The sequence below is a fragment of the Periophthalmus magnuspinnatus genome, chromosome 7 (genome assembly GCF_009829125.3).
Source record: "Periophthalmus magnuspinnatus isolate fPerMag1 chromosome 7, fPerMag1.2.pri, whole genome shotgun sequence".
Lineage (NCBI taxonomy): Eukaryota > Metazoa > Chordata > Actinopteri > Gobiiformes > Gobiidae > Periophthalmus > Periophthalmus magnuspinnatus.
The window spans coordinates 12,722,983-12,729,857 of NC_047132.1; the positions used below are offsets into that span (position 1 = coordinate 12,722,983).

Consider the following 6,875-nt stretch of genomic DNA (forward strand, 5'->3'; position numbering starts at 1 on the left):
ATTTGATTTGATTGTGATCCTCCCTCATCTGCGCCCCCCCTGCTGGTCACTGGCGGTTATTGATCGCTCTCAGCTCGTTTTTTATTTCCTGCTTCGAGCAAAAATCATGATCAACCATCTGAGAACAATATGAGAGTAGAAAGTGAAGTCGCACTGTAAAAAAACACTCTAATGATGAGATGAAGCAGCCGGGCGTCAGTCTAGAGCCTTTTATTTATAAACATCCAAGCTTTTTTTTTGTTTTCAGTGCAATAAGAGGTTTTCCAATGGCATGTTTTATTTGCCTAAGCTAAAGGTTTATTTAAAACTTAAAGAGACATTCTGCAAAATCAACTTTTTGCTCCCACACCACAATTCTCCATAAATACACAAAAACATGATACAAAACTGTGCACAGAAACTTGACAAACCTGATGTGATGTGCAGTAGTTTCATCAGTGGGATGCAGCTGATTGTGTTGTGATTGTGCTCTGAAGGGGGAGTGACTTAGCACAGAGAGCAAAGGGAGGGGAGGAAAGTAAAACTTATAAAACATGTTAATACATGGCTGAATCCTACAAGTATCACCGTTTAAAAAAATAAAACGAGAAGGAGGAGAAGGAAGTGCGTACGTCACAGTGGGCGTGTACCGGTGGAGGTGAAAATGGGGGTAGATCAACAAAATGGTGTCTTAAAAGAAGAGATTAAAGATTAAACTCAAACATGAATCGCTCCAAATACAACTTCAGAGGCTCAGTGAGAAGAAACGACTAGAACATGGTTTAAAGTCCAGTTTGCAGAATAGAGTTACAAATCTCTAAACTAAACTCTGAAGTGAAGTCCCTGTTTCTCTAAAGTAAAGTCCTGATTCTCTGAAGCACTCTGTAGATCGGTCTTATCGCTGTGATTAAAATCTGCAGGACGGCGCCGCTTCTCATTTAAAATGCTAATGCCATTTTTAATAAGTGAAATTAGCGAGGGATAATTGGAGTAATAATAATAAAGGCTGAATGCTGCAGGTCGTTATGTTAATGAGAGTCTTCAGGTGTCACGGCAACGGGAAGCACGGCTCACGCACTGTAAAAAAATATATCGCCCGAAGTTAACGTAGCTTTAATTTATCAGATGAAATGCTGTTGTGTTGCCTGAAATGTTCCGCAGTATGGCATTAAACTTAGCAATCTCCATGGAGACAAACAGGAGACTCCATCAAACCAAACAATGCAAACACCTGTAATCGAACAGAGGAAGAATATATGAGTTTATAATTTCATACTGTGGAACATTACAGGTAAAGCAATAACAAGCAGGTGATGACCCTCGACCGGATAAGTTACATAGTGCAGCTTTAATTGAGATAGCCAGAGATAGACATAAATTAAAGCCCTACTCTGTAACATTCCGGGCAAACCAATAACCATGTCCAAGTCATGTCCAAGCCATGTCCAAGTTGTGAGTCAGCTCTGTGGAGAGGGGAGCCCGCTCATAATGATTACACAAATGCTAATATTTGTGCGTATGTGTTCCATGTAAATGTCCCACAGTGGGGCTTTAAATCGATTCAAATCTACTTGACCCATATCTTTAATCAGAGTGGCTTTGAGTCAGGTAGCTGTGATTGTTTTTGCAGTGGAGGAGAGGAGAAGAGGAGGGTGGGGTGAAGGGGGGTGGGGGCGAAAAGGGGTAAGAGGAGCTGGAGAAGGGGGGGGGGGAGAGGAGGAGGAGGGGGGAGACAGGGGAGGAAATTAAACCAGTTTGAGCTGATTTTTATCGGACACAGTAACAGGATATGGCCATGAGTCTGTCTCTGCTCTCCTCCTCCTCTCCTCTCTCCTCTCTCCCTCCCTCTTCTCCTCTTTCTCATCCTCTCTCCCTCCTCTCCTCCCCCAATTCTCCTCTCCTCCTCCACTTCCCTGCTATCCCCCCCTCTCTCTCTCCCCGCCTCCCTTTCTCCTCTCTTCTCTTCCTCCTCCTCCTCCCCTCCTCCTCTCCTCTCTCCCTCTCTCTTTCTGCTAGTCAGTAGGGATGAAATATAAACGTATTTTCATTTGTAAATTTCCAAATCCTAATCCAGTTAATCAGTTAATCCCTACATGTTTTCTAATCTGTAAACTGTGTTTTTGTGTCTTTTTCACATAATAAACTAACCCTTCATCCTAACATGAGTCTAACCCTCCTCTTCATCAGCTGCCCCACCCCAGGATGCAACGGGACTGGACACATCAGCGGCCGATACGCCAGGCATCGGAGGTACGCCACTCTAATACCTCATATATATTTCATCTCATAAGAGTCCATCATAAACAACACAGACTGTGAGGGGAAAGGCTAACCACTCTGCCAGTGTGTGAGGGGAGGGGCTAACCACTCTGCCAGTGTGTGAGGGGAGGGGCTAACCACTCTGCCAGTGTGTGAGGGGAGGGGCTAACCACTCTGCCAGTGTGATGGGCAGAGGACAGATATGGGCTGTGTTTGTTTACATGTATCACTGTGCAGGGCCGTGCACTCCCTCCTCCTCTCTTGCTCTCTCTCCCTCTCGTCTTCTCCCTCCCCATTTCCTCCCTGCATGTTCGCTCTCTCTCCTCTCCCTCCCTCTCTCTCACCCCTCTCTTTCTCACTCGCTATCTTTCCTCTCTCCCCTGTCCTTTTCTCTTTCTCCCTCTCCTCTCTGTCCTCTCCCTGCCTCTCTTTCTCCCTCTCTCCCTATCTCCCTATCCTCTCTCACTCTTTCTCCCTTTTCCCCTTTCTCTTCTCCTTTCTTTCTCTTTTACCCTATCCTCTTCTCTCTCCTCTTCTTTCTCTCTCTCTGTTCTCTTTCTGCTCTCCCCTCTCCTCCCTTTCTTCTCCTCTCTTCCTGCACTCCCTTCTCTCTCCTCTCTCTTTCCTCTCCTCTGTCTCTCTCTCTCCTCTCCTCCCTCTCTCTTCTCCTCTCTCTTTTTGCTCTCCTCTCTCCTTTCCTCCTCTCTTTCCTCTCTTCTCTCTCTTTTCTCCTCTCTCTCCTCTTCTCTCCCTTTCTCTGTCTCCTCTCTCTCTGTCCTCTTCTCTCTCTCCCTGTTCCTCTTCTAGTCCTTCTCTCTCCTCTCCTCCCACTCTCTCCTCGTTCTCTCTCCCTGTTCCCCATCTTCTCCCTCTCTTTCCTCCCTTCTCCACTCCTCCCTCTCTCCTCTTTCTCCTCTTCTCTTTCCCTCTCCTGCCTGTCCTCCCTCTCTCCTCTCCTCTCCTCTTTCTCATCTCTTTCCCTCTGCTGTCCTCTTTCTCTCTCTCTCCCAGGTGATACACTCAGAGTTTATTGGATTTCACCCTCCGCTGCTCGCTCGTCCCTGCCTCGTACAAGTTGTTCATTAAACGTTCCACTCAATTGGCCAAGGCGCGCTCTGATTGGCCGGGGGACGAGCCATGATGAGCTGTGATTGGTGGAGACCCGAGCGGCCATAGCGCCCCCCGCAGGCTACATGTGTTTACTCATATTGTGTGTTTGATGAGGCGCGACGCTGCCTCTGCTCCGATGGTTTTTATTAAGATCTGAGACGAGCTGTTTTATCATCGCCATCAATGCACTACAAAAAAGGAACGGCTTTGTGTCAGATGCCCTCCCATGCTCCTGTTTCCCTGTGTGTCAGATGCCCTCCCCTCCTCCTATTTCCCAACTGGTCCTATACCTGTTTGTTTTTTTTAAGTACAGATAATCATAAGTGCACAGTTAGCATGCCAGTTATTGTTATCAAAACTCCGCTATAGATTCTGAAAGTTGTGCAAAGTGCTTATAAACTCATCAAGGTGAATCATTAGGATGCTCTGAACGCAAACGGTGCCTCATTTAGATAAATATGTTTAGCCTAAACTATATTAACCTGTATTTTATTTTCCTCTCCAGCGTCCTCGGATGTCCAATCGCCAGAAAGCGCCGATTGGAGGAAGCCGAGGCCGAACAGGAAACGGAATCGGAACGCCCCGCCTCCAAAAGAAAGTCCCACCCCTTGAAGCTAGCGCTGGACGAGGGCTTTAGCGCGGACAGTGATGGAAGCAGCGAAGCGGAGGGAGAATTGGATAAAGAAGAGAAAGTGGAGAAAGACGGGGAGGAGAGAGGGGAGAGAGAAGAGAGGGAGGAGGAGGAGGACAAAGCAGAGGAGGGGGAGACACAGGAAGTAACAGAAGATGTCAAAGAAAATGGACAGACCAACGGAAAGGAAGAGGAGAAAGAGGAGGAAGAGGAGGAGGAGCAGAAAGATGAAGGTACGAACAAAAATGTTATTATTCTGTTTCAGATGACATCACCACGTTCTATCGGCCAATCACATTATTACAAATGGGGGCAGTTAAAGTGAATATTGATACTTTGCAGGGATATCATGCTGGGGTTTTCTACATATGTGTTTATGGCAGAATGTTCAGCTGTTACCATGGTGACACAAACACATATTAGCAAACACTATCAAATAAGTTTTAAGATCAAAGTCTGAAAACTAAAGAAGAAATACAAAATTGATTTTATTTTTAGGGATAGGGTGACTAACTGAAAGACTAATGCTAGTTTGTGACTGTGATGTTATTTAAGACTTGTTTAACAGCACAAATCAGCTCACCTGTTATAGTTCAGATAAGTCAGCTCTTTATGGTCAGATTGTGTTAAAACAAAACTCAGATTAAAGTCTAACAGGGCCTCTAGTCCAAGGAACGTTGATGACATCAGGTGCAAATTATCAACCGGGAAAAGTGTCTCATGCCCCATCTGGGAGTATGACTTCATCACTTTGTAGATGATGTCATAGTTTCAGTTGGAGGGCGGGGCCTATACAACTCTACATAACTCTATTTAACTCTTTATAACTCTATGGAAGGACCAGTCATCACAGAGATATTAACATAAACCAGATCAACACATCTGCATCTGACAGGTACACAGAGAACTCCACATGAGGATTCTGACCTCTGACCTCTGACCTCTGACCTCCAACACAGGTTAAACTATAAGGATTCTACAATATCTTTCACACAGTATTGTACACAAGACCATTTGAATTTGAACCAGTGACCTTCTGGTTACAAGGCAGGTGTAAATATCTCTCCCTCTCTTTGTTAAAAATAATTATTCAAACAAAAACATGGACAAAACATGCATCGCTACGGAAATTATTGGAATTTGAACCTTGGTGAAATTCAAAGTTTTTCAATTTTTATGTAGAAAAACAAAGGCAAAAATTGTCCAATTATTCAAGATATTACCTGCCTGCGGCTGTCTATTCAAAACCAAACACCTTGCAAAATGTGACGCAGACGACCTTTGATAAAAAAATAATAATCTTTTCATTATTGACAAAATGAAACAGTATCTGTTTTTATGTGTGCAGAAAAAAAATGACAAAAATGTAATCTGAAAAATAAATAAAAAACAATGGCAGTTTTTCATATTTTTAAACAGTTCTTTGAGTTATATAATCAAATCAAAGAGTTTTGATTTGGTTATTTGAATAGTTTTTTTTATTATTATTATTTTTACAACATTTTTAATGAGATATTTTATTGTATTTATTTATTTTTTTCTTCATCTGATTCAGTGTTGTATTATTTTAAATGAGGCTCAGACGCTGCGGTGTCCTCTGGCTCTGATGTCATGACTCTATAAAATGAAATACAGTAAAAGTGACTCACCTCCATCTGGGACACGTCAGCTCCATCGATGTTTGTTTATTTATTTGTTTATTATTGAAGACATATTCTGCTCTTTCAGATCTTTAGTATTAAAAATATCATCATCATTTAAATTTCTGTCCATTGTAAATTGTAATATTAATCTAAAACAGCTTAACCTTCAGAGAACTTAGTCTGTGGTTCTGTTAATGCTAAAGACGCCACATTTTGTTTTCTTTTATATTATTATATTTTATTTTATTTTGCTACTGTATTGGAACACTCACAATCCTAAGGACATAAATGTCTATTCTCAAAAACAGCTATAAAATCATCACAGATTCATATTTTTTCTTACTTTTTTCAACTTAATCCAAAAATCTTTCCCTGCTCTGATCATAAATATCATCAAAAATCAATATATATTTAATTCTATATTAAATGGCAGTTTGAAAACGTGGATTTCATATGGAGTGTCAAAATGGCCTCATCCCTCACTCATTGGTTATAATGAACATTTTTATATGTGTCAGAAGAAGCTTCAACGTTGTTTAAAATTTAAAGTTTGTGGTATTTTTAGTTTTTGCGTCTCATCAGATAAGAAAAAAAAGTCACACACAAGACCCTAAGGACGTGAAATTTTTAGGTTTTATGTTACCATGACGATCCAAATCAAATAACAGCTCTTAAAAGTGGATCTTATTTAATACGTCCTTTTAATCTATTTTCCAGAGGAGAGTGTGACGATGGAGTGTGAACCCGTCGTAGCGCCCCCTGCAGTCGCCTCAGAGGAACAGTGTCCTCACAGTGCAGAGGAAGTGGCCAACTCTCTGCTCCACCTGGGACAAGTCCAGGAGCCAAAACACAACCAAAACAATGCAACAGCACCGACGGCCATCTTAGAACCAGAAACCATGGAGACGGAAGAGGAGGAGGTCCCAGCAGCAACAGAAGAGGAGGAGAAAGAAGAGGAGGAGAGAGAGGAGGAGGAGGAGACAACAGAGCAGAGCCTTCAGAATGAGCAGGTAAGAACATACAAGATCAGTTCCTGGTTTAGGTCTGATGTAGACTTGGTTTGGTCCTGGTCTAATCCTGGTTTAGTTCCGTGTTAAGTCCCAGTGTAGTCTGAGAGTGTGAAAACTGCGCAAAACTCTTTTTAAGTATTACTGTTGTCATCCTAGGTCCCAGAGCCCACAGAGATGGAAAGGGAACAGCCTTCTCCAGCAGTGATGGAGGGAGAGGAGGAAGAGGAGGAGAAGGAAGAAGAC

The 6,875-nt window shown here is 42.7% G+C and overlaps 1 protein-coding gene across 1 annotated transcript in view; it reads left to right on the forward strand.

Annotated features, from left to right (window-relative positions):
* Nucleotides 1-6,875, forward strand: part of LOC117374110 (protein-L-isoaspartate O-methyltransferase domain-containing protein 2) — a 248,400-nt gene that overhangs the window by 190,820 nt on the left and 50,705 nt on the right. The gene's annotated exons all lie outside the window — the stretch shown is intronic.